Raw genomic sequence first — 26,776 nt, forward strand, 5'->3', positions numbered from 1 at the left:
CTCATTGGAGCTGCTTGAGAAGGTCATTCATTATTTTGTGACATCTTCAGACTCTCATCATTGCTAGAAGCTGACTAATTATGAGAAGAGAAGTGAAGGCCTTGAAATGCCTCTCTCTGCACATCTGGCCTCACTGTCAAATAAAGTACTTATTTCTGATAAGCTCTTTGGCTTCTGTGAAGCCTCCTGGCCGTGTCTGGCTGTGGGCGGTGCTGATAATGAACCGAACAGAGAACACAGACTTGGCGGGGAAGGTGGGGACCCAGTGGGTAGAAAGAATGGGCTTTTTAGACCATTTCAAAGTAACAGGAAGGCTTTGAGAGTGCTTAGTGATGTCTGCTACCACATTCGTTTCCTCTGTTTCCATTGAAATTGAAGTTCTAGATGGACTGAACCTGACTAAGAAAAGGGAATGTGGACAGGAAAGCTAATGACAAATGCAACTGGCTTATTTCTGGAGTGATTTATACTCTCAGAGTCTTGTGCCCTGAACTTTCTTCATCTGGACTCTAGGGGCACTTAAGCAATTAGCATGCCACCAGCTGGGTGCTGTGGAAAGATCATAGACTTTAGAAACTGTCCAAGAAACTAGTGGGAATCCACACCTTGTGAGTTGTGTATCCTTGTCAAGTTTAATTTACCATGTTGAGCCTCAGTTTCCTCATCTAAGAGAAAGAAAAGAGAAATAGATTTATTTATTTATTTATTTATTTATTTATTTATTTATTTATTTTTGAGACAGGGTTTCACTCTGTTGCCCAGGCTGGAGTACAGTGGTGCGATGTCAGCTAACTGCAACCTCTGGTATCTGGGCTCAAGCGATTCTTGTGCCTCAGCCTCCTGAGTAACTGGGATTGCAGGCGTGCACCAACACATCAGGCTAATTTTTGTATTTTTAGTAGAGACTGGTTTTCACTATGTTGACCAGGCTGGTCTCAAACTACTGGCCTCATGTGATCTGCCCATCTCGGCCTCCCAAAATGCTGGGATTGCAAGTGTGAGCCACTGTGCCTATCCGAGAAGTGATTGTTTAGTTAGAGTAACTCTAGATGACATAACAAATAAACCTCAGTATTTTAGTAGCTCAAAGATGCCTCTAAGTCAGATAATAGTTTGAAGCCAGGCGCAGTGGCTCATGTCTGTAACCCCAGCACTTTGGGAGGCCAAGGAGGCAGATCATGAGGTCAAGAAATCGAGACCATCCTGGCCAACATGGTGAAACCCTGTCTCTACTAAAAATACGAAAATTAACTGGCTGTGGTGGCATGCGCCTGTAGATTCAGCTACTCGGGAGGCTGAGGCAGGAGAATCGCTTGAACCTGGGAGGCGGAGGTTGCAGTGAGCCAAGATCACGCCACTGCACTCCAGCCTGGCGACTGAGCAAGACTTTGTCTTAAAAATAAATAAATAAATAAATAAATAAATAAATAAATAAATAAATAAAAAATAAATAAATAAATAAATAAATAAATAAATAAATAAATAAATAAATAAATAAATAAAAAGTTTGAGAAGTGTTTTCCTGGTCATTAGATGGCTTTTATTCATTCTGTGATCCAGAGACCCAGGTCTCTTCCATGTTTTTGTTCTGCCATCCCTGGGACCTTGAAGTCCCTCCAGCTGGCAGCAGAGATGAAGGACGGGAGAGAAGACACACCACTTCTTAAACACGTCTTCCTGGAAGTAGGATACAATCATTTCACTTGCCAGGGGTAAGTTCTAGACGAGCTTTAGAAGGGGGATGGTCTTTGGGAAGCCAAGGTGGGAGGATTGCTTCATCTCAGGAGTTGGATATCAGCCTGGGCAACATAGTGAAACTTTGTCTCTACAAAAAATACAAAAATTAGCCATGTGTAGTGGCACATGCTTGTGGTCTCAGCTACTTAAGAGGCTGAATGGGAGGATCACCAGAATCTGGGAGGTGGAGATTGTGGTGAACCAAGATCATTCCACTCCAGCCTGGGCAACAGACCAAGACCCTGTCTCAAAAAAAAAAAAAAAAAAAGAAAGAAAGAAGGGGGATGGTAACCATTCTCTGCCATAAATATCTTAGTATTGCTTAAGAATAAGTGAGGTTGGGTTTGTGAACCTACGCTTGCATAACATGTGTCACCAACTATGGCCTTACTTATTTGTGGATTGTTTGTAGGTACACATGGCCTCACATGACCATTTGTGTGGTCCAGAAATTAATGTATCCCTTTGGAAATATGTGGTAGACATCTCTCTGTGTTATTAAGGATAGATCTCCACCATGAATGTAATGGCTAACGCTTACAGCTGGATCATGATTTACATTAACTCCTCCCTTGCTGGTATCTTATAGATTGTCTTTGGTTTTGTTTTCGCTATGAAGGAGACAGCACAAATTCTCCCACATGCTCACCACACAACTGGTGCTATGAGGGAGACGAAGATGAGTCATGCCTGTACTGTTTTTTAAACATTCACAATTGAATAAGCTACCCAGGTGACACGGCGTGATTATCCTGGCCAGAGAGCCATGGCTTTTCCTAATCAGAGCTTCAGTGCTGTGGAAACTTGAAGTTTGGAGGGTCTGATGTCTCAGTCTGGATGAGGACGAGTTCCCTGCCATTCCTGGGTCAGCAGCTCCCATCCTGTTAGATTCCAGGATGGTGGCTGGACATGGTGGCTCATGCCTGTAATTGCAGCACTTTGGGAGGCCAAGGCAAGAGTATGGCTTGAGCCCAGGAGTTCAAGACAAGACTGGGCAACACAGCAAGACCCTGTCTCAAAAGAAAAAAAAAAGATTCCAAGATGGTGTAGAACATTAGAGAGGTGCCCTTGAGATTATCTAGCCATCGTCACCCACCTGCTTATAGATGGAAATGCCTAGACTCAGAGAGGTTGGGGGACATATGGGCAGCTGTACAAATCCAGTGGACCTCAAATCCAGATGTTTCTAACCTGAATTAAATTCTCTCGCCCTTGTATGGAGGTCCCAGAGTCCTATTTTCCAAACTTTGCCTCTGAATGTCTCCATGTGAAAGGGCTTTCTCAGTGTGCCAGAGGGCAATGGAGAATGGAGCAGAAGTGACCACAGCAGAACAGGTGGGAAGATTCCTGCAACAGCAAAAATTCTGCTGCCCGGTTCCTGAGACATTAAGAATGTGTTGTCTACACAACTACGTGGCCAGCTGCCTCCTCCTTAATTTTTTTGTTTTGTTTTGTTTTGTTTGTTTGTTTCTGAGACAGAGTCCTGCTCTGTAGCCCAGGCTGGAGTGCAGTGGCATGACCACAGCTCACTGCAGCCTCAACCTCCTAGGTTCAAGTGTCCTCCCACCTCAGCCTCCCAAGCAGCTAGGACTACAGGTGCATGCTACCAAGTGCTCTTTTAATTGTTTTTTTTTTTTTTTTTTTCTTTTGAGGCAGGGTCTTGCTATGTTGCCAGGGCTGGTCTCAAACTCCTGGGCTCAAGTTATCCTCCTGCCTCGGCCTCCCAAAGTGCTGGAATTATAGGCGTGAGCCATCATGCCCAGCCCTCCTTAATTTTTTAACATGAATTAATAGGACCTGGACACACACTGCCTCATTTATATTGGCAGCCATCACAGCCTACCACATATCAGATGAGGTCTCTGGGGCTCTCACTCCTTGCGTTGGGGGTGATGCCACATGTGGCCCAGCCGTAGGTCACATTCAGCTCGTGTGTTCACCAGGATCAGATGGAATACCAGCACATCTTACCCTCCTGCGCCCTGGGAGTTTGTAATAATCTATGAATACATAGATTTATTTCAGAGAACATTTTCAGAATCCTGTTGCACACATGCACAAAAATATTGGCTGCAATGTGTTTATAACCATGAAAACTCCAAAATAGCTTCAATCTCCTGTGAGAGGGTAGTGGTTGAAGGCCCTCCAGCGCATGCACAGAATTCTTTCTTCAGCCATTTAAACATGAAAATGAGGATTAAAAATGACTACATTGTGGGGAAAAGGGACAGGATGCAAATTGTTCAAATGGAATGATGATATGATAAGGAAAGAAAAAGACGTTGTAAAAGGTCACATAAAGTCACCCACAGATCAGCAGTCATGTCGTGATTAGCTGCTCTGTGCCAGACACACAGGCTGGAAATTGGTAGATGCTCTCCCCAGGAAGTGGCCAGCTGCCCCTCTGTGCCTCTGTCGCCTCTGTTAGGCTCCTGGAAGCCCCCTTCATTGCTGCGTGTAATGACATCTTCATCACCACATGTAACAACTTCTTTACCACTATGTGTAATGTCATTCTGTGTGCTTATTGGGTTAAACAATCACAGAGGAAAAGAATGCTGGTGAAATGCCAGGGAGATAGGTACCGAAATGTTCCAGATGGAAAGTCTCGGCTTCAGGTGGCCGTAGCAGTGAATGTCAGGGTCAAACAGGGGGTGTATTCTTGGGAGAGCTTCAGCTCGTCTGTGACCTAGTGTCCAGCCAGCTTCCTGGGAAGGAGGCTACATCCTGACATTGAAGCCCTGTGTGCTAGGATGAGTGTGTTACGCAGAGCCTTACAAATGAGAAAATCTTGCATCCTCAGGACAGGTGGTTAGTGTTGCTGTCTGGAATACACCGGCTACCTTCCTCCTCCCCCCACCACTTAAAATTCCCTGAATCTGACAGTGGTAGGGAAAGGGCTGATCCTGGAGAAGATTGTTCCTTGATAATCCTAGTATGATTCATAATGGTTGCAGCAGATGAGCCCCGAGGTCTGTGGCTCAGTCTGCAGCTAAGGAACGCTCTTCCCTGGGGAGGTGTGTCCAGCTTCCCGGGAAGACCTCAGCTGTCTAGCTGGTCTGGGCTGCCCAGTTCTTAGCAGTGCATCAGCGATGAGCAGCCACTGACCATCAGGCAGCATTTCCCGCCTGCCAGAGAACGTCAAAGCCACTGCGTCTGGACCAGCTGAAGGCAGCCATGGTGCCCAGGATGCTGCTGCTGCCTCCAAGGAAAAGAACTCTGAAAATGAGGAATTACAGCCTGGTGGTTTTGTTTTATGTTCATTAATTTTTTACATCTGGAAGATAATGGAAAAAGTTAAAAATTGCTATAATTGCACCACTTTTAAAAATTAATAATATAAAGAAGGGAGAGTAACCAACACCAGCTTGAAACCCATCTCGCCCCTTCCTGAGATAATCCCTGTTATCAATTTGGTAATTTATGCAAACGTAGTGGTGCACTGTTAAACTTCTCAAGAGGAGAAACAAAAACCCTGAATTGTAGGTTTGTCGATTTCAATAGTGAAATCCCACCGCAGCCGATTTCAGACAACCAAAGCTTTAAAAACCAGTTCGCAAATTTCTTGAATATTTAACAATCAGCTTTTGCAAGTGCATACATGCTCACAACGTTTGCTTTTTTGTACTTCGTTTTGAGGGAGGCAGGAAATGGAAACTTGCAATGGTATTGATAAGCGTGCCATTTTTATTTACAGTATCACAGATGTCTTTCTAGACCAGCATGTGCAGATTCACTTAGCTTCTCTCACTTGTGGGATGGGGTTTCCATGAAGGCGCACTGTGTTGCTTCTGGAAAGGCAGAATCGGCCCCCCAGGAGACGGGAATGGCAGCAGCTTGGCACTCGGAGGCTAGCTCCTGCAATGCTGTCCACTTGCAGTGGACAAAGCAGTAAACTTTGGCGTTTACTTGGAGTTCACTCTAGCTTCGGTTTCTTCTAAATATGTTCTTCCAATGACCTGTAGCCTAATCAACTCTACTGGCAACACATCCTTTTGCTCTGCTCAATTCCAGGTTCCATCAGAGAATCTCGTTTTTCTTTTGGGAAATGTTTCCTGATTTTCGTCTTTTCCACCACCCCTCACTGAGGCTGGGTAAAGTCCTTCTTCTCCATGATGCTTAGAACCCAGGCCTCCTTCTGTGGCAGGGCTCTTCTACCCCTTATGATTTATTGTGTGATGTCTCAACCTGTTTCCTGTGGAGAAGCAGAGAAGCTCTGGTAAACAGAATGGCCCTCTAAAGATGCCCACGCCATCATCTCTGATGTTATGCCTATGAATGAATATGTTACTTTATATGGCAAAGGGGACTTTGCAGATGTAATTAAGGTTACTAATCAATTGACTTCTAATAGGGAGTGTAGCCTTGGTTATCCAGGTGGGCCCAATCCAATCACACGGGCCCTTAAAGGCAGAGGTTTTCTCTGACTGTGATCAGGAAGATGCAATGAAAGATTGTAAGTGTGAGAAGGAGTTGATGTGCCACTGCCGGCTCTGAAATGCGGGGCCCACTTGTAGGAACTGGAGGGAGAGACTGGTTGCTAACGGTGGCCCCTAGCTAACAGCCAACAGAGAAATGGGGACCCCTGGCCTACAGCTGCAGGGAACTGAATTCAGCAGCATGAATAAGTTTGGAAGAGGATCCTTCCAGAACCTCCTGTTAGGAGCCCAGTCCGCTGTCACCTTGAATTCAGCTTCGTGAACCAGGAGCAGGGAAACCAGCTGAGCCAACCCACATTCTGACCTAAGGAGCGCTGAGGTAATTATATGTGTTGTTTTAAGCCACTAAGTTTGTAGTAATTTGTTATAGTGGCTGTAGAAAATTAATACAGGATTCTAGTGTTTGGGAATGCAGGCTCCGGGCCTCTCTTTTTCCAGAGCGTGTTTGCACCTTTGCAGGGGACCCTCAAGTCCCAGTAGCTCACTTTCACGTGTCTCAACTCAGCTTGCCCTGTTGCTCCTGAGTGAGCAGGTGCTACCATCTTCCAAACACTTCATCTCTCCCACCTGCCTATAATCACCGCTTGGTGGATTTTTACCACTGCAATGTGGGCCTTGGCTTCCTATTTCAGACCCCCTGGGTTGTTTTGGTAGCTTCCTTAGGGGTCTTCTCAACTCCAGGCCCTCCCTCTGCCCAACCACCCTTCCTACTGCCTCCAGATGCATCTTCCTGGAGTGCAGCTTTGCTTCCATCGCTCCTTAGCTACAGACATCCTGTGGGCTTCCTGTTCCTGCTGAATCCAGGACACATCCCCCAGCCTAGGATTCACAATCTCTACTGGGGACAGGGGCATTGCCTCTCCAGTCCGATTCCCCAGGACTTGTGCTTTTTTTTTGAGACAGAGTCTCTGTTGCTCAGGCTGGAGTGCACTGGCACAATCTCGGCTCACTGCAAGCTCTGCCTCCCGGGTTCACGCCATTCTCCTGCCTCAGCCTCCCGAGTAGCTGGGACTACAGGCGCCTGCCACCATGCCCGGCTAACTTTTTGTATTTTTAGTAGAGACGGTTTCACCATGTTAGCCAGGATGATCTCGATCTCCTGACTTCGTGATCTGCCTTCCTCGGCCTCCCAAAGTGCTGGGATTACAGGCGTGAGCAACTGCGCCCAGCCTGTCTGGGCCATCTTTATACTCAGTGTAAGCAGCCCCCACAAACAGAAATGCTGTTGCAGGGTGAGTGTGCTAAAAATACTCCTGGGATTTTTCAAGTCCTTGGAGACATCCATCTTAAAATAGTGCAAAAAGAACCGAATAAATACTCATTTATGTGCCATTTTAATGAACAACTGTAGACAATATGCCTAATATGGCAGGGAGGTCTTCAGTGTTCTTTCTCCTTCATTCTTGATTAGCGTCTGAGCTCAGATGGCATGCATCATTATGTTTGTGGCATTACAGAAGGTGCTGGGAGTGAGGGAGAGTGCAGGGGTGGGGAAGCATTACGTGCCTGTAATCCCAGCTATTTGGGATGCTGAGGCCTGAGAATCGCTTGAACTCGGGAGGGAGAGGTTGCAGTGAGCCGAGATCATGCCACTGCACCCCAGCCTGGGCCACAGAGTGAGATTCTGTCTCAAAAAAAAAGAAAAAAGAAAAGTCAGCGTCTGTGCTCCTGCCCAGAACCACTGAATCAGATGCTGGGTGTCAGCTCTGGATGCTGTTTGGTCTTTTCTTTCCTAGGTCAACCCAGCAGAGCTGCAGGCCTTGTGTGGAGGTGGGTTACAATGTGCTGTCCTTATCCCCAGTAAAACCAGGACATTTTAAGGTAGGGAGGGGGTGGGAGTGGATCAATTAACTTGGAGTCTTGGCTTGACCTTTACCCTGGATTTATGGGGCTTAGAAATAAAGGGAAAGTTGCATTCTTCTCTGAGGAACTGCTTAATTCATATCCACTCTCCCAAATAAAGCTGCTGGTTGATTGCAGCTATTTAATTCAATGTTATTTGCTTTCATTCTGTATAGGGTGAGGATAGCTTTTGTTGGCCAGAGCTTGTGCTAGATCTCCACCCGGGCCAGGAAGGCATTTCCCTGCACTCACAAAGGCCTTCCACACATAAGATGCACTGAAGAATTCCTGGCAGGGCCAAATCTGGTGTCCGGTTCACTCTTGGCCTTCCAAGTTCTTGCTGCCCCTCCTTTGTACCCATGATATCTGATGGCAGCAGCATGGAACTTGGTACAGTTGAAATAGCCCAAGTTCAAATCCTGACTCAGATACTGAGCTCAGTAACTTTATGTAAGTAGCATAATTATATGGACCCTCCCTTCTTCATCTATAAAATGATGTGGTGAACTGATTACAGGAATGGCCCTAACTCTTCACTCGTTCCCTGTATCTCATTCGGGACTCACTGTGTCTCATGAGCTGTTAGTAGACATGATGCAAGCTGAGATTCTTTTTTTTTAAGACAGAGTCCCGCTCTGTGGCCCAGGCCGCAGTGCAGTGGCCTGATCTTGGCTCACTGCAAACTCCACCTCCTGGGTTCAAGCAATTCTCTTGCCTCAGCCTCCCATGTAGCTGGGATTACAGGACTGCGCCACAACACCTGGCTAATTTTTGTTATTTTTAGTAGAGACAGAGTTTCACCATGTTGGCTAGGCTGATCTCAAACTCCTGGCCTCAGGTGATCTGCCTGCCTTGGCCTCCCAAAATGCCGGGATTATAGGCATGAGCCACTGCGTCCGGCCATAAGCTGAGCTTTGAAAAACTTTCCATTTCCACTGTTGAATCTCTTTTATCACCATGAAAAGGGATTTCAGGGCTAGTCACTGGTTCCAGGAGAACCATATGTTCTACATGTAGTTATGTTCTACACATAGATCATAACTCAGGTGCTCTAATGGTCCCAGTTGACACCAACCTAGATCAGTTGACAGCCAGCCAACTCCTAGACCTCCATGTGAGCCCAGCCAACATCACCAAAGCTACCTACCTGACCACGCAGATATGTGGACACTTAGTGCTTATGCCACTGAGCTTGTTATGCACCATTGTTTTGGTAATAGATACAGTGAGAAACTCAGTAATAACTATTACTATTACAATAGTAATAACTATTGGATTCAAATCCTGCCAGGGCATGGGTTAGTTAGTGCTACATGCATTGCCTAATACATCAACTACTTTTGGAATGACTGAATGGTCTTATAAGGATAAATTATGTAACCCTTTTGCAGCCGATTTCTCTATTCAGAACATCTCTAGTAGGCTATGATCACTGCCACTCACTTGATATTCTTCAAGTGTGGAAATGCCATTTGCTGGACATTCAGAGAGAGAGATGTGAAGTAGCTAGGTTCCTAGTTTTACGTGAGATGTAGATTGATCTACGGAGTAATTTGGGTTCAAGGCAAGCCTGTTACATTCTTCAAGGAGAAAACAGCTTGACATCAGTATCAGTTTGAGAACACAGCATGAGTGAACAAAAGAAACAGCAGTCCCCATATTTTGGGCATTTGCTCTACACCAGGCACTTCTTATCTGTTCTGCATGGAAGAATTGTTCTCCTGATTTTTAAAGGGGACCAAACAGCTCAGAGACATCAAATAGATGATCAGAGAGCACACAGCTAAGGAAGTAACAGCTCGAACTTCTAGATCCAGAGCTACCTCACAGCAAAGGACAGCCTCTTACACCCCGCCACCGTCTGCAGAGCCCGCAGCAGGCATCCAGGTGAAGCTCCTCAGTTTATCAATGAAGGAATTGCACCTGTGAATGGAAGTGGCCTGCCCAAGGCTACACGGCAGTGAGTGTAACCAGATTACCTGATACCCCTTCCAGGGCCCTTGGTGTGACTTATTGAGATCTCATGGGCCAGTGGGTGTCACTGAAATTCCTGGATAAAAGTTGCTTGTGGAGGGCTGGCATAGTGGCTCATGCCTGTAATCCCAGCAATTTGGGAGGCCAAGGCAGGTGGATGGTTTGAGCCCAGGAATTCCAGATCAGCCTGGGCAACATGGCGAGACCCCATTTCTACAAAAAAAATAACAGAAATTAGCCTAGTATAAGGTGGGAGGATCACCTGAGCCCAGGAAGGTCCAGGCTGCAGCAAGCCGTGATTGTGTCGCTGCACTCCAGCCTGGGTGACAGAGTAAGACCCTGTCTCAAAAAAAAAGTTTCCCATGGAGGCATTATCAGTTTCTAGGTCTCCACGTGAGCACCTTAAAAGAAGCACTATAGTTTAACAACAACAACAAAAGACGCTCTAGGGAACGCTGAGCTGCTCCGATGCTCCTGTGCTGTCTTCAGGGAAGCGAGTCAGCATCATGAGGAGGATGCCTTTTGGGAAGAGGCCCGAGGGCTGGCTAGCTGCAGGTGTGCCATTTCTAATCCATTCATTCATTCATTCATTTATTTTTATAGAGGTGGGGTCTCGCTATGTTGACCAGGCTGATCTTAAACTCCTGGCCTCAAGTGATCCCATCTTGGCCTCTCAAAGTGTTGGGATTACAGGTGTGAGCCACTGTGCCCAGCCCCAGACATGCCATTTCTAGACAACACCTCCAAGGATCTGAGGAGAGAAGCCCCTCATGCTGGCTGCCCCGGCATCTACCTATCCTTCGTTCTGCCTGCCAGCTCAGAGAGTGGGAGCGGTGCCAGGGAGCTGGTTGGGCTGGCGCTGGCCAGGCAGGAGCCCTACTTGGCTAGCAGCTCTGGGCACCTGCCACACTTGTGTATTTGCTCAGTGGTTTGGGGTACGGAAGCAGGATGCCTTCCGTCATTGCACCCTGGGTGTTCCGGGCCTCGGGGGCCAGCTGCTGGGCTGGCGCTTCTCTGAGGAGCTGTTTCTTGCCCTCTTTGTACCCCTGTCTCTCAACTACCTGTCAGGCAGGTAGTAATCCCACCATCACCTAATGTACCCAGAGGAGAAGGCAGGAGGCCCGCTCAATGTGCACAGAACAAACACTGACAAGGTGCCTGAGAGCCCTGCACCAGGCACCTTCAGCCCTCAGGGGAGAAAGTCTCCTGTCCAGCTCACCCCAGGCACCCTTCTCCAAATGCCCAGTCTTGCACCATTCCCAGACCATTTGGGCCACATCAGAAAGAATTTGCCATACTGCCTGCCTTTGATTAGATGTTAGGGAAGATTTAAATTTGTGCAGAATATCAATACAGCTCCCTTCCTGTTGGAACCATGTGAGAGACTATTTCCAAGGCTGTTTCTTACAAGAGGATCTGCCTTACTAAGACAGAGCATTGCAATAATTAACGTGTTGAAAGCTTCCTGATTTCCAAGGCATTTTCACATACATTAGCTCACTTAAGGTCTCCAAAACCCTGTGAATGGAGCTTTTTTTTTAGCCCCATTTTACAGGTGAGGCAACTGAGGCCAAGAGAGCTTGAGTAGCTCCCCCAGTGCCTTAATGTAGAATAAGTATCAGAGCAGAGACTGGAGCCCAGATCTTCCTTATGAAAATCCAGCCTCCTTTTTTTTTTTCTTTTGAGGCAGACTCTTGCTCTGTTGTCCAGGCTGGAGTGAAATGTCGTGATCTCAGCTCACTGCAACCTCTGCCTCCAGGGTTCAAGTGATTCTCCTGCCAGAGTAGCTGGGATTACAGGTGTGCACCACCACGCCCAGCTTATTTTTGCAATTTTAGTAGAGACGAGGTTTCACCATGTTGGCCAGGCTGGTCTCAAACTCCTGACCTCAAGTGATTCACCTGCCTCGGCCTGCCAAAGTGCTGGGATTACAGGCCTGAGCCACCGTGCCCGGCCCCAGCCTTCTTTCTGATTCACTCTTGTTTTGTAGTAGTGGACGTTTAAGAAGACTTTTTATTTTTTATTTGTATTTTTTTTTTATTCAAAGGGCTTGTGCTCAAAGTGAGAGTAGGGAGAGAGGAATTCATGTTTCTCTGCGCTGTGTTTTGTTTGGGCTGTCATTTAATTTCTCTGACAACCTTTTGCGGCAGGTGTTATTCTTATCCATATTTACACCCGAGGAAGCTGAGGCTCACAGAGGAGAAATATCTTTCCCCAAGCCCCACATTGAGCAGTGGGTAGAAAATGAGCCCAGATCCCTCTGTCTCCATCTCTGCAACCTGTCTCTCTGCATGCCACATTGGCTTACAACCAAGATCAGCTGCAGCAGGGCAGGCTGGAGGATGAGGAGGCTGGCTAGACTCCTGGGAAGGCAGGCAGCACCCAGAGCTGTTCCAGCTCTGCTGATCCTGTTCGAGAGGCCAGAAAAGTTCAAATGTTGACCTTCTCCTTATAGTCTCCCACCTACCCTCCCTCTGGAAGCACAGAACTGTAAGTGTGCAAAGAAAGACCTTGTGGATCCTCTGCTCTTGCCCTCTCATTTACCAAATGAGAAGACGCTCTGTGGGGAATGTGACCGGCCTCATTCCATAGAAGAGATGGCAGAGTCTGGAGCAGAATCCGGGACCCCTGACTCCCAGGCCTGTGCACTGAGGCGTTCTTGTCTGCCATCTCCCACCTCCTCTCTTTGCCTTCCTTGATCTTCTTGAGTTCTCTAATGGGTCATCTGTTGTGACCGTTGATTACAAGACACCATGCACGGTTCCCCCGCTTCCATTTATGTGTGGATCTCTCTCTGTTCTTACATAAGAATCTCAAAGACAGGGGCCAGGTTGTGACCTTCTCTCTGGTGCTGGCTCGAAGTTGAGGAAAGAGCCAGGCTCCGAGTCCCTTGGATCTGGGTCCCAACCCTGCCTGTGTGGCTCTGAAATCAAGTGACTCCTCCTCCTGCTGTTGTATTCCCCGGCAGCACTAACAGTGGCTCCCCTTAGCTGGACACCTAGAGTGCCAGGCTCTGTGCTCAGGACTTCACTGTTTGAGGTCCCTGGAGAGTGGAACCTCTTATCCACAAGGTGGTGATTCCCTTGGGAGTGGGCAGGATGCAGTCAGAAGAGAACTTGGGTGGGGACAGCTATCCTATATCCTGGGTTTACCCACTTCTACCCATGCACTGATGTGCTTGACTACCTGGCCAACACTTACTGGGCATATAGCGTATGATGGGCACTAAGGCTCAGGGGACGAAGTCATAGGCTTTGAGTCCCAGAGTCAGTGATGGAATCACCACGGAGCCCAGGCATTGTGTCTATGCCCTGTGCCATGCGACAAGTCTCTGCCCTCTCTTCAACCTGGGGAGACCCTGGCTTCTTACCTCCCTGGGCTGTGGCACCATGCAAGGTGGCCAAGGTAGGGGCCCTGGTGTTCTGGCCCCCAGCTAGTTCTCAGCACTACTGAGTGCTGGCTCATGGTGAGTGCTCAGCCACTGTTGGATGAATGGAGAAATGACTCAATGAATTTCCCAGAATGCACAGATGCTGCACCTATCCCTTGGAGTTTAACCAGCACAAGAGTTTGCACTTTGCTGGCCATCTCCTGCCAAGGCACAGCCTTCCCTGAGCCTGTTTCCCTTGTGTGTGGGTTATACCTGAGGCCCCCAGCTGGCGTTTGGTCCCCTCCTGCAGGCATAGGCTGCCCAGTGCCAAGTGCACCTTGCATCTCTCTCCAGCCCTCCCACTGCTGTCTCCCGCTTCCTGCCCTCCGTCCCGCCACGGGCTCCCGCCAAACCAGCCCACACGGCCTCCTTTTGTTCAGCCACCTCAGTTTCAGGCAAACCAGTCCAGCCAGGTCCCCCAGCCTGCATTGCACACTCCTTTGAAGCCTTGACAGGCAGCCAACCAAGCTGGCCCGAGCGCGCAAGGCAGGGTGCTGGTGCCGGCGCGCTGGCAGCTGCTTCCCGCCTTTCTGGCTCCTGGGACCTGGCTGCTCCCAAGCCCATTCACATGGGGACAGAAATGCCTGGACGTTCTCCTCGGCTGGCATGGGCATTGCGTCCAGGGCCGCCGGCTGGGGCTGTTCCCACAGCCCAGAGTCCTTTCCCAGGCTCCCTGTTCTCCATAGTGAAGCCCTCTGGTTTGTCCCAGGCGGTGCATCGCACAGCCTCTGTCTCCACAAAGGAGAACTGGCAGCAGGAATAGCCTGGCTGGGTTCTGAGCTCTCTGATGAGAGGCAGGACTGGTCAGAGGGTAGGAGCACTGGCTTTGGCTTCAGATGAGTGTCGAGCGCCTCACTCTGCCATCTGTAGCTAGGGACCTATCTGCTTCATGCCTCAGTTTTCTCTTCTGTAAGTGGGGAGCATAGAGCACCCAGTTCACCGGCACAGTGAAGGGTGATGAATACTGTAGGTTAGCACATGGCAAGCTAAGCCTTCAACAGGACTTGTGGGGAGCATTGTTAATATGTGGGGGATCATTGTTCTAGTAGCTGAGGAGCATCGGACCCTAAAAGACTCGTGTGTGAAAGAGGGGTCTCCTGTTTCTATTTTTAAATTTTTAATTGTTTATTATTATTATTTTGGGGACAGGGTCTTGCTCTGTCACCCAGGCTGGAGTGCAGTGATGTGACCTCAGCTCACTGCAGCCTTGACCTCCTGGGCTCAAGCAATCCTTCCACCTCAGCCTCCCAAGTAGTTGGGACTACAGGCACACACCACTGCACCTGGCTAATTTTTTCATTTTTTATAGAGATGGGGTCTTACTATGTTGCCCAGGCTGGCCTCAAACTCCTGGACTCAGGTAATCCTCCCACCTTAGCCTCCCAAGCAGCTCTTGGGATTACAGCACCACCACCATGGCTGGCTAATTTTTTATTTTATTTTATTTTTTGTAGAGTGCAGTGACTCTATCACTGCTTACTGCAGACTTGGCTTCCCAAGCTCAAGCAATCCTCCTACCTCAGACTTCCAAGTAGCTGGGACCACAGGTGCACACCACCACCCTCAGTTAATTTTTTGACTTTTTTTTTTGCAGGAAACGAGGTCTCTCTATGTTGCCCAGGCTGGTCTCGAACTCCTGGGCTCAAGCAACCTGCCTACCTCATCCTCCCAACATGCTGGGATTACAGGTGTGAGCCATTGTGCCTGGCCTCCTATTTTCTAAATTTCAAAAGTAGTACATGCTGACTGCACAATTTAAGAAAGAAATTGTTAGTTTAAAGAAAACTTAAAAAATACTTGTTGCGGTCGGGCACGGTGGCTCACGCCTGTAATCCCAGCACTTTGGGAGGCCGAGGCGGGTGCTTCACAAGGTCAGGAGTTTGAGACCAGCCTGACGAACATGGTGAAACCCCGTCTCTACTAAAAATACAAAAATTAGCTGAGCATGGTGGCATTCACCTGTAGTCCCAGCTACTTGGGAGGCCGAGGCAGGAAAATCACTTGAACCTGGGAGGCGGAGGTGGCAGTGAGCCGAGATTGTGCCACTGCACTCCAGCCTGGGCAACAGAGGGAGACTGCCTCAAAACAAACAAACAAACAAACAAACAAACAAAAAAACACTTGTTGCTGGGTGCTGTGGCTTGCACCTATAATCCCAGCACTTTGGGAGGTTGAGATGGGGGGATTGCTTGAGCCCAGCAGCTTGAGACCAGCCTGAGCAACAGAGTGACATCTTGTCTTTACATAAATTTTTTTAAAAAAATTGGCTGGACATGGTGTTGGGCACCTGCAGTTTCAGCTACTTGGTGGCTGAAGAGGAAGGATCACTTGAGCCTGGGAGTTAGAGGCTGCAGTGAGCTGTGACTGTGCCAGTGCACTCCAGCTTGGGTGACAGAATGAGATGCCGTCTTAAGAAAAAGAAAAATTAAAAAAACCTTTTTATCCTAACAACGTATATACTCATGTGTGCACATGTATACACACGTATGCATACCCCTACACACACTAGAACTGCTAGTTTATAACTATGTGTAATAATAGTTTATATGGACATAATAGTGCATGCCTATTATGTACATATGTAATGCATTTTATATGCTTTTCATCTATATTTCATTTCATATTAAATACAGATTCTTGCATATACATATATTTGAAAAAGTAAAGAATAGGCTCCTCTGGTTTTGTAACCAGCTTTTGTCATTTAATGTAATTTGAATTTTTTTTCTGTTAGGAAATTTTTCTGCAGGAAAATATTTCAAGGCCACCTGGTATGTTATAATACAAACATGTTATATCCATTTTACAGTTGAGGACGTGGAAGTGCTGAGATGCAACATAAGTTCCCCCAAATTACTCAGCTACTTGAGGCACAGCTGACATCTAGAAGCTTCTCTGAGAGGCTTTTGGAGTTCCCCAAGGCAGAGTCAACAAGAACATGAGTTTCTTAAGAACAGGGACTGTGTGCCTCACTCACTGTCATCTCCCCAGCATCTGCTGCAAAGTGGGCATTCTGTTAATAGTTACTGAGTGAATAGACACAGGAAGTTGAGTCTTCTTTTTTATCTCATTTCTTGCTCAAAGCTCATCACAGCATTCAACATGTCTTTCCACATGGCTCCCTCACTAGCCTGTGTGCCCCTCAAGTCCAGGACCATGTCAGATTGTCTTTGAATCCCTCAGCCCCAGTCCCAGGCCTGCCCTAGAGCAGGTGTTCAGTAAATGACTATTGAATTGTGGAAACAGGGATCTGCCCATTCTGGATTCAAGACAGTGCCCTCCCTATGAAGCTTTTCTGAGCTCTTTCACACCAAAGTTCTCCAAACCATAGTGTTGACAGCTATCTGCCTGCTGCCCTGAGTCCAGGAGAAACTTGGACATCAGCCCTGCCTGTCGCACTGGGGTTGGCGCACCTGGCCTGTTCTGGGACAGATCGCAAGGTTGAGGGTTAAGTAACACCTGGAGTGGTTAGGAGGCTGGGCACCTCCTTCTTGTGAATCTCCCGGGCTGCGTGGCGGGTGGCGGGTGGCTGGCAGGGGAGGGACCCTTGGCACTGCTGTGGCTTTGTATTTGCTGCCAGCGGGGCCTTTGATGCCCCAGGGGCTGATCGCCCAGCCAAGGGCATTGTAGAACACAAAAGCTGCAGAAAGCAGCACAAATAAAGTGAAAACGATCCAGGAACTGCCAGGGAGCTTATCAGCCTGTTTCCTGATCACAGGTATGGGGTGTAGGGAGGCACGGGGAGCATTTCTGGGCCCTGTGATTGCCTGCACATTGCCAGGGCCCCTGGTATTGCGTACAAAGCATTAACCTGGAAGCTAAGCAAGGCTCTTCACCTTGCAAAACTGACTGGATGAGTCTAAACTCTTAGTGTTTTTGTGAGGATTAGACAGGTTGATAAGTTAAAGTGCCTACTCTGTGTGCATCTAATAATGATAACAGTGACAGTAGTAATAACAGTAGCAGCTAATACTTTCTGAGCATTTCATATATGCCAAACACTATTTTAACTGATTTTTATATTCATTTAATCTTCATAATGACACTAAGAGGTAGGTAGTACTGTTATCTTCATTTTATAGATGAGAAAATCGAAGCTCAGAGATGTTAAGTAACTTTCTTAAGATCTCACAGCACATGAGAAGACAATCCGGCATTTGAACCTGGCACTCTGGTTGTGAAACACTGGTCTATAGCCACCTTGCTACCCATTTCTTCCCCCTAGCCTTTGGAATATTGTGTTCCTCTAATTATTATGATAGTGAGGACAACCATGTGATGATGATGACGATGATGATGTCAACGATGACAGCGATGGTGGTGGTGAGGGAGGAAGACATCCCTTCATTTCTTATAGCAGTCTGCCTCTTGCTGGGATTTCAAATCCATTTTCATTGTTGATCCTGAGAACAAGCCTTGGAGGGGGAGTCATTTTGAATTCCCAGGAAACCAGGCCTTAAGAGACAGCTGAAGACCCAAGCAGTCATTCGGTGGAGTCTGTGAGGCCCAGAGCTGAGGAGGAGGACATGGGTGTAGAGGCGGTCGCAGCCTACACTGCTGTGCTTATGGCTCTGGATCCTGACTGTGTGAGTGGGCCCAGGGCTGCTGGAACCTGTGGGGCTAGAGCAAGAAGGGTGAGGTGGTTGCCCCACTCCTGCTTCCTTCATGAACATTCGTTGTTCCCTCAGAACAGGAAACTGAGGCTGTTCCCTTGACCTCTCCAGACAGCTTAGTGGTGATCTCAAGCCCTCTTATGAGATGGTGGATCACAGCTACCATTCACTGAGTTAAGACCTTCATTTATTTCATTTAACCTCATCTGTAGCCTTGGGAGATGCATATTATATTTCTATCATGGTGTACCATAATTGCCTCAATTACTTTTTGCCACAGCAATGCCAAGTAACAACTGCAGAATCTCAGGGGCTTTCAGTATTAAGCATTTATTATCTACACATCTGGGGAGATTGGCCAAGCAGCCCTGCTGATCTTGGCTGGACTGCCTCCATGTCTGGGGTGTGGCTCCCTGGTGGCTGATGTGATTTTGCTGGAGTGGCTGGGGTGTCTCCAGTCTGCCCTCTGGGTCTTTCATCTCCTTCTGAAACCAGCAGACTAGCTGGGGGAAATGTCCTTCTTACGGTGAAAAGCACAGAGCAAGACAAGACCACTCCTAGGTGAGGAAGCCCTTTCCAAGCTTCTGCTGGCCTCTCTTTTGCCACCACCCCATTGGCTGAGGCGAGTGACCTCACTACGCTGAGTGTCGGAGTAGGAAGGCACTGCAGAGGTACGTGGTGGAGGGTGAGGGTGCAGGTAGGGTGAAGAGTCAGGACCTGTTTGCACTTGATCACAGGTGATGTCATCTCAACTGTCCCTCAGGCTTCTCTGAGCTTTGCTGTCATCCTTACTTAAAACTATTTGCATCATTAGAGAGAAGAGACTAACAGGCACCTAGCAGTGACTGAATACCCAACAATCCACCGAGGCTCTGTGGGACCAGGGGGCTTTATCAAGGTTGCCTAACAGCAGTGGCTCAGCCAGCATTGAAATGTCACCTGCCTGGTTCCCATGTGTGTGTGCATGTGTGTGTATGTGTGTGTGTGAACCCAAACCTGTGCCCAAGTCAGACTTATGTGACACTTGCAGCCAGTTCTCTCCCTCACAGTGTTGCTTGGGTGCTGGAGGCTGGAAGGAAAAGAAGCTTTAGGAGAGAGAAATTGTGACCTCCTTTCCACAGGTTGCTATCGCCACAGGCTTTCCACAAGCTTCTCCCTGGGTGGCCACCCCAGAGGCTAGAACATAGCAGAGGATTTTTCGTAAAATCTTTGGAGTCTTCAGAAGAAGGTCTTTTGAGATAGGTCATGGAGAAATGAGGCCTTTGAGCCATAAATTAGCCATAGTGTGCAGGCTGGGGCCTCACCAGTTCAGCGAAATCTCCAGCCTTGAGAACTGAAACTGACTTGGGGCTCTGATTTTGACAATGGCCTTGAAGTAAGGCATTCCTCCTTGTGTAGTTGGAGCTGCTTCCCCTCCTCTTTTGTCCCCCTTCACCATGGCATAGCCCCAGGGAGTCCAGATGCCAAATTAAGTCTTTGGCCTGTATCCTGAAGTCCATTCCCTTAGGAATACTTTTCTTCACTTGCCTGCCTGAGGCCCCTCTTCACACTTTTGCTTGCTTTCCCATGTTAAGAAGACATATTTGAAAGTGATTCCTGGGTGGCCGAAGTCAGAAGGCTGGGCAGCCATCTGCCTTGCCGGCCATCTCCCCAACTCTGCCGAGCTGTGAGCTTACAGGTGGTACCATCTGCACTTCTGCACTTTTTTTTTTTTTTGGCCCTGACCTTTGGCCTAATAAAAGCGAAGTGCAGAGCTTTGAATGAGGGAGATAGAAACAAGATGTTCCCTACCTCCCCCACCCCTCTTTTCTCTCCTCCTTCTCCTCCTCCTCTTCTCCCTCTTTCCCTCTCTGCACTTATTCTGTGCCAAACATAAACCCAGGGATGTATTTATTTTTCCCAGTGAACTAAAGGTTTATAAGGAGGATGCCCTTTTCTCTGCAAGGACTAGTATTCTCTTCCTCTTGGAAAACTCCTGTTCGTCCTTCTGGATCTGGGGGAAGAAACCCATTTCCCACAAGACTGTTCTCACCACCTGGGTGGAGTTGCTGACTCTCCATTTTGGAACATCACACTTCTAGGACTTTGCTCTGGTCCAGAACACACTTACTGTGCTGTTCTGGCTCATCTCTTGGTGTGTGTGTCAACTGAACCATTTGAAGGGGATGACTGTGGCTCCTTTATTTATCTCTGTGTCGTCTGTGCCCACTACAGTGTCAAACACAGCATGGAAGCTAGACATACATGTGCAAAATGGACAAATGTAGGTACAAGCAGGGACACCCTTAGTTCAGCAGGGAGCGTGGGCTCCAGATCGCTTAGCTCTAACTTGGAGGCTGGAACACCTGGCTCTGTTACACAGACAAGACCTGTGTCTCCATATACACAATTTATTCCTCACACTTGGCAAACGTGTGCCAAAGCTGAAAGAACTCAACCTTAGAGTTTGATAGGTTCAGGTTTGAAACCTTGCTCTGCCTTTTTCCAAGCAGGGAACTTTGAGTAAGTTACTTTACTGCTGCCTTTGCCACAGTTTCCCCATCTGTAAAATAAACATAGCAACACTTGCTTTGCCTGATTTGTTGAAAAGAATAGAGATGATATTTGCAAAGTCCTGGCATGAGCAGTAGCTATTATGGCTATTTTATTTATCCTGAAGAGCAACTGTTCATAGTATCACATGGCAGGCAGGGGTAGGGGGCAATAAAAGCATTTGTGGCAAGGATCCAATTATTTGTAGGCTTCTCTTCTGTCTGGCTTTGTTTACTGTAATGCAGGAACAGTGCCTTCACCAGGGCACAGCAGTAAACCTGTTGGCTACTCTAGCCCTGCCTGGGTTCCCAGGAAATTGGCATGAGAGGAGCTGCCTGCTGCTTGTGGGCCTGCTATTTAGGTTGCAATAGCTGTGGGAACACACAGGGTTAGGAAAACAAACACATGACTCATTGGGGACTTCCGACCTCAAGCCAATGAGGTGCTGACATCTTGCGATTTCTAAGGGTTCCCAGTACATATGTATGTGTCTTCTCAGCCTTCCTTGGACCTGAGCCCATCTCTCTCTGCTCTAACACTCTGTGGGGGGCTAGAGGATGGAATGCTTGTGTTCCTACCCTTCTTCCCTCCTTCTGCATTTATTGATCCTTGCTAGGTGTTGGGAATGTGATGACGAGTAAGACAGTGCAGGGTACAGACAAGTCAACACATGTGGTCTGCTGGACAGCAGCCCTCCACGATGACCATAATCTCTGGGACCTTCTACTGTTATCTCACGTGGCAAAAAGGACTTTGCAGATGTGATTAAGTTAAGGATCTTGAGATGGGAAGAGTGCTGAATTACTCATGTGGACCCAAAGCAATCACAAATAGTTACTTATTAGTGGTTCCTTATTAGAGGGAGGCAGAAGGAAACTGACTACCCTAGAGGAGAAGGAGATATGACCATGGAAACAGAGATTGTAGTGATACAGCCAGGAGCCAAGAAATGCTGGTAGCCTCTAGAAGTGGAAGGCAAGAAACTGATTTTCCTTTGGAGCTCCAGAAGGACCTAGCCCTGCTGATGCCTTGCTTTTAGTTCCTTATGACTTAGTTCAGCCTCTGACCTCCAGAAGGGTAAGAGAATAAATTTGTGAGGTTATTAGCTGCCAAGTTTGCAATGATTTGTTACAGCAGCAAGAGGAACTAATACAATGTGTCCTTGCAGTATTGTAAGTGTTAACACCACTTCCCTAGTGATGAAGGAGACTGAATGGCTCAGTGGTTCCAAGGTAGATCCCTGAAGTCCCAGTGCTTTGGTTCAAGTTCATGTTCACCTTTTGTTAGTTAAGGGGCCTTTTGCCATGTTACTTCTCAAAGCCCCAGGTTTGTCTGTCATCTGATGTAACATCATGATGTAAAATAAGAGTAATAGTCATGTCCATCTCATGCATGGTGGTGAGGATTGAGCTGTAAAATGCACATGAAGTTGGCTGTCTGGAGCACGGTATGTACCCCAGCACCTTCCTCCCGTGCCTTGCCTCTTGCACCTCCTCATCGACAGGAAGGCACTGGATGCTGGAGAACCTCTCCGCAGGGATGTCGCAATGCAGGGCAATGTCTGCAGAGGTGTTCTGGGCTGACGCTTGTGGATAGGATTGATAGGACATTTAGTAGTTAGCAGTGGGAGGAGGCAGGGGTGCCTGAGACCCAGCACTTCTGGGGAAGTTGGGCACTGTGCTGGGGCCTTAGGCCCTGCAGTCACCACACCTCTGAGGGTGACTACTCACCTGTGGCTACTGTGCTGGGGCCTCAGTAGTTTAGTGGCTATTCTGAAACAGTCACTCACTCCTGATCCTCCCAGGCACTGCAGTTCACAGGCAGCCTTAGCTTTACCTCTGTAAGCTACTCATGAGCATACATCATTCTTTTATTTAGTAAACGGGAATCTCGCCCCTGCCATGTACCTGTCAGACATTGTAGGAGTGAGTGGAAGCTGCTGCAGGGTTATCGCACCTGGGTTTTGCCAGAAAGGTACTAGAAGGCTGTCAAAGCAGCTCCTGGAAGGCAGTTGAACAAGTGACTGTTAGAGAAACCTGAGGCTTCGTTAGGGCCAGGACTTGGCCGCAGGGTGCTGTTCCATTCCTGCCTGCCTCTGCTGCATTGAGGATGCAGCCTCCAGGCCCACTATGGATTTGGGCTCCTTCCCTGGGACATTTGGGATGATTTTGATGCATACTTGCTGTTGAGATTCTCACCAATTAGCTACCTGGGCCACTCTCCTCCTGACCAGTCAGCCACCGCCACTGCCACTGCCAGAGGTCCACAGATGGAGGCTCCCCCAGGCAGTGGAAGGAGGCAGGGGTGCCCGAGACCCAGCACTTCTGGGGAAGTTGGGCACTGTGCTGGGGCCTTAGGCCCTGCAGTCACCGCACCTCTGAGGGGCAGGAGCCACTGGGTCCATTTTACAGTCTCCTCACGTGTCTTTCAGTTGATGATGGGACATACACCCAATTATTTTCATTTTGCATGTATGTTCAGAGGGGAGTAATCATCACTGCCTCCCACTGGGGAAACTGAGGAACAGAGAGGCTGGCTGACTCATGGTCACACAATGAGTAGAGGTGATCCCAGATGAGATTCTATAATTTATGCTTTTAATGGATTTTTCAGGTGTGGGTTTGGGGGAGCTTGCTTTGATTCGCTATAGAGAATGTTCTTTTCCCTACCTGGAAATGCAGTTGTCATTGTTATTGTGTTGTTGCAGTTTGTTTGCATTCCTGAGGCCATGTCAGCAACAGGCTTGGAAAGGAAAGTGGGGGGCAGCCTTGAAGCATCTGGCCTGTAAGTACAGTCCATTTGGAGGGAGGATCTCAATGCATTTTTTAGCATAAATACACACTAGGCTAGCTGTGCCCACAGACAGAGGGGGTACCCAACCCTCCCAGGTTCTCTGCCCTTGCTGAGAAGCCTGGGTTCTGATCCCCATGCCTCAGTGGGACACAGAGCTGCCCAGGAGCACACGAAGCTCAGTCCTGCCCCTGCCTTCCAGGTAAACACAAATGCTGCTCGCGTTCGTGGCTTAGAGCCCAGCAGCACATTTAGTTGAGTGCTGTTCCTGGGGTTGGTGGGCAGGTGAGGGTGCAAAGTCACTCTTGATGAAGAACCACTGGTGTAGACTAGTGGTTCCCAACATGTGCTATACCAGAAATCCCTTTTATGGTTCTCCTTCCCTGTGAGGGAGTTTATCAGCCGAACAAACTTCATTATTAAGTATTTATTCCTCTACTTTCTTATCTAAAAATATCTGCCAGTGGGAGTTCCTGATCTGGGTCACCAGGCTGAGGTGATATAATTCTGGCCAGTATCGAACAAAGAAGCTTGATATTTTAGGTGACAACTGTGGTCTTATTGGAAAGGAAGGTGAAATTTCTGGTAGACTTCTTGACCCTTCGAAAAATAGACTGAGGACCCCCATGGAGGAGTCCTGAGATTGGAATCACTGGTAAAAACTTTTATTTTGCTGTTTGGAATTAAGAATTTGGATCAAATGTTGATGGAAGGTTTCTTTGAGCTCCACATTTCCCCGGGAGCCTCCATCCTGTCTTGTCCCCTTTTAGCATGAGCAGTGTCATTATTCAGCATGTATTTATTCAGTGATCCCCACATGCCTGGCACTTCCCTGGGTGTGAGGTTGCCGCGGTGAACAGCAGATGCAGCCATGGTGCTAATGGGGTCTGTAGCCAAGTGAGGGAGGCTAAGAAAGAAAGAATGTCATTTCCAGCAGTGATAAGTCCTAAGAGGGAGATGCGGCACGTGAATGGGCTTGAGGGTGCTGGTCTCTGGAGTAACAAGCCTCTGTAAATAATCAAGTCATCCATTTCCCAGCCCTGCCCTGAAGCACAGTCTTCACTTGGCCTGTTTAGGATCATTTCACAGATTCATTGACAGGGCTCAGTTCCTGCTAGTTGACTCCTTGGGGACGGAATCCTCTATTGCTTGCAAAAATATGCTCTGCAGTAGGCTGTCTTGCTAATTGAGAGGGATTCTGAGAAGTGGAGCAGCCTGCCTCACTAGCTTCAGTAAGAGGAGGCCTTATAGGTACGTTGAACCTGGCCTGGTGGACAAAGCACCCTGCTGAGAGCTGGGCAGGTCTTCGGAAGGAGATTTAATGTTCTTCAATAGGAAAGATGGTAATTCCTCTCTCCCTCTCCAGATGTCTGCAACTAAGTCATCAGAACACAGAAGGGACCTTGCAGCCATTGTGTCTTTGTGCTCGGGTACTGTCTGAGGGAGGGAAGGGAGGCAGAAGGAAGGGGAGGGACAGATCAGCTCCATTTGCTGAGCCAACCTACTCAGCACCAGGTGCCCCTCCTCTTGGCCACTGGAAGGCTTTCTTTCTTCTGGCCACAATCAAACACCGTTTCTTCTTTCTGCCTTTGTTCCCTGTGAGTCAATGACTGTTGCTGTGCGAAATAGTAGCCGCTTGGCAGGGGAGTTCATGAAGGTTGCAGAGCACCTGCTCAGGTTCTTGCCTCGCCTCCTTTCCCCCTTCCTCCCTCCCTCCTCCCACCTTTCCTTACCTGGCAGCCACCTAATTCTTCTCTTTTAAAATACAGTTCAGACAACAATCCACACCAGCTGCCTTGGGGAATCGTCCAAAGAGACAAATTCTACCCTGTGCCCACCTCTCCTCTAGTTAACACCTTTCAGTGTTCCCTCCCCTCCTGTTGTCCTTAAGTTAATGCCCTAAAGTCATGGCCCTTGCTCAGCCTCTAAGGCCCTGATGGGTGCTGCTTCCCCTTGTAGCTGGATGGGTTTCAGGAAATGCCCTATCTGGTCATGAGAGATAGGCAGCCATACCTCAGGGGAGGTGGTGGCGGGGGAGACAGTCTAGCCACAAAAGGCAAAAAAGATAGGGATGAGATGGCTCAGAGGGAGTCTTGGTAAGGACTTTGGCTCTTTCTCTGTTGAGATGGGACCGTTGGAAACTTTTTAGCAGGTTCTGATTTGCATTTTAATGGGATCTTTCTGGCTGCTGTGTTGAAAGTGGACCGGAAGTGGCAAAGGTGGAAAGACAGACCAATCAGGAGGCTATTGTGGTAATCCAGGGTATTGCAGTAATCCTGGCCTGGTGGAAGCAGAGGAGATTGTGAGACATGATCAGATTCAGAGTATATCTCAAAGGTAGGATTTGCTGGTGGATTGGCTATGGGGTGCCATAAGAAATATGATCCTGATTGTTCATTACCCTGTGCAACTACAGAATGAAGTTTCCATTTATTGATATGGGCGAATCCTCAGGGTGAGCAGGAGTGCCTGTTTGTTTTTTTGTGGATAGAAGTAGAATTATTATGTTAGAGATGTTGGTCAGACATCCAAGTGGAGACAGTAAGGAGGTAGCTGCATGTATAGAGCCAGAGTGTCCACTTGGCCAGGCCATGGTACTCAGACATGTGATCAAATGCCAGTTGAGATGTCACATGGAGTATGTTTTGAATGAGGTTAACATTTAAATCAGTAGACTTTGAGGAAAGGACATTACCCTCCACAATGTGAATGGGCCTCATCCAATAGTTGAAGGCTTTAAGAGTCAAAAGACTGAGGAAATGGGAAGTGGGAATTCTGACTACACATTGCCTTTGGACTCAAGCTGCAGTATCAGCTCTTCCTAGGGGCTCCAGCTTGCTGGCCTGCCCTGCAGAGTTTGGACTTGCCAGCCCCCATAATCACATGAGCCAATTCCTTAAAATCTCTCCCTTTCTGTCTCTCTCTTCAACATACACACATCCTACTGATTCTGTTTTTCTGGAAAATCCTAACACATGGAACAAAGGGATAAATTTGGATATCCAAAACTTATGCAAAAATGGATATTCTGATTTGTATTTGGGACTTAAGTTATTTAAGCCTTAAATATGAGCGTGATCATCAAGAGACAATTGTGGGCAGAGAGGAGCCAGTCCACAGGGCTGCACAGCACAGATTAAGAGATTCAGAAATTATGTGTGTATGTTTGTGTGTGTTATATGTATTTGGGTGTCAGTGCTTGTGTGTTTTTATGTGTTTTTGTGCTTTTGTGTGTGTGCTTGTGTATGAGTGCTTGTGTGTGTGCTTGTGTGTTTGTGTATGTACATTCATGCTTGTGTATTTGTATGTGTATTGTTTATGTGCATGTGTTTGTATTTTGTGCTTGTGTGTATATGTTTGTGCATGTGTGTATATGTTTGTGCTTGTGTGTATGTTTGTGCATGTGTGTGCATATGTGT

General features: G+C 47.8%; 1 long non-coding RNA gene across 3 annotated transcripts in view; it reads left to right on the forward strand.

Moving 5' to 3' along the window:
- LOC116813589 (uncharacterized) overlaps nt 1-26,776 on the forward strand; it is a 391,404-nt gene that overhangs the window by 220,047 nt on the left and 144,581 nt on the right. The gene's annotated exons all lie outside the window — the stretch shown is intronic.

The sequence above is a fragment of the Hylobates moloch genome, unplaced genomic scaffold (assembly GCF_009828535.3).
Source record: "Hylobates moloch isolate HMO894 unplaced genomic scaffold, HMol_V3 SCAFFOLD_9, whole genome shotgun sequence".
Taxonomy (NCBI): domain Eukaryota; kingdom Metazoa; phylum Chordata; class Mammalia; order Primates; family Hylobatidae; genus Hylobates; species Hylobates moloch.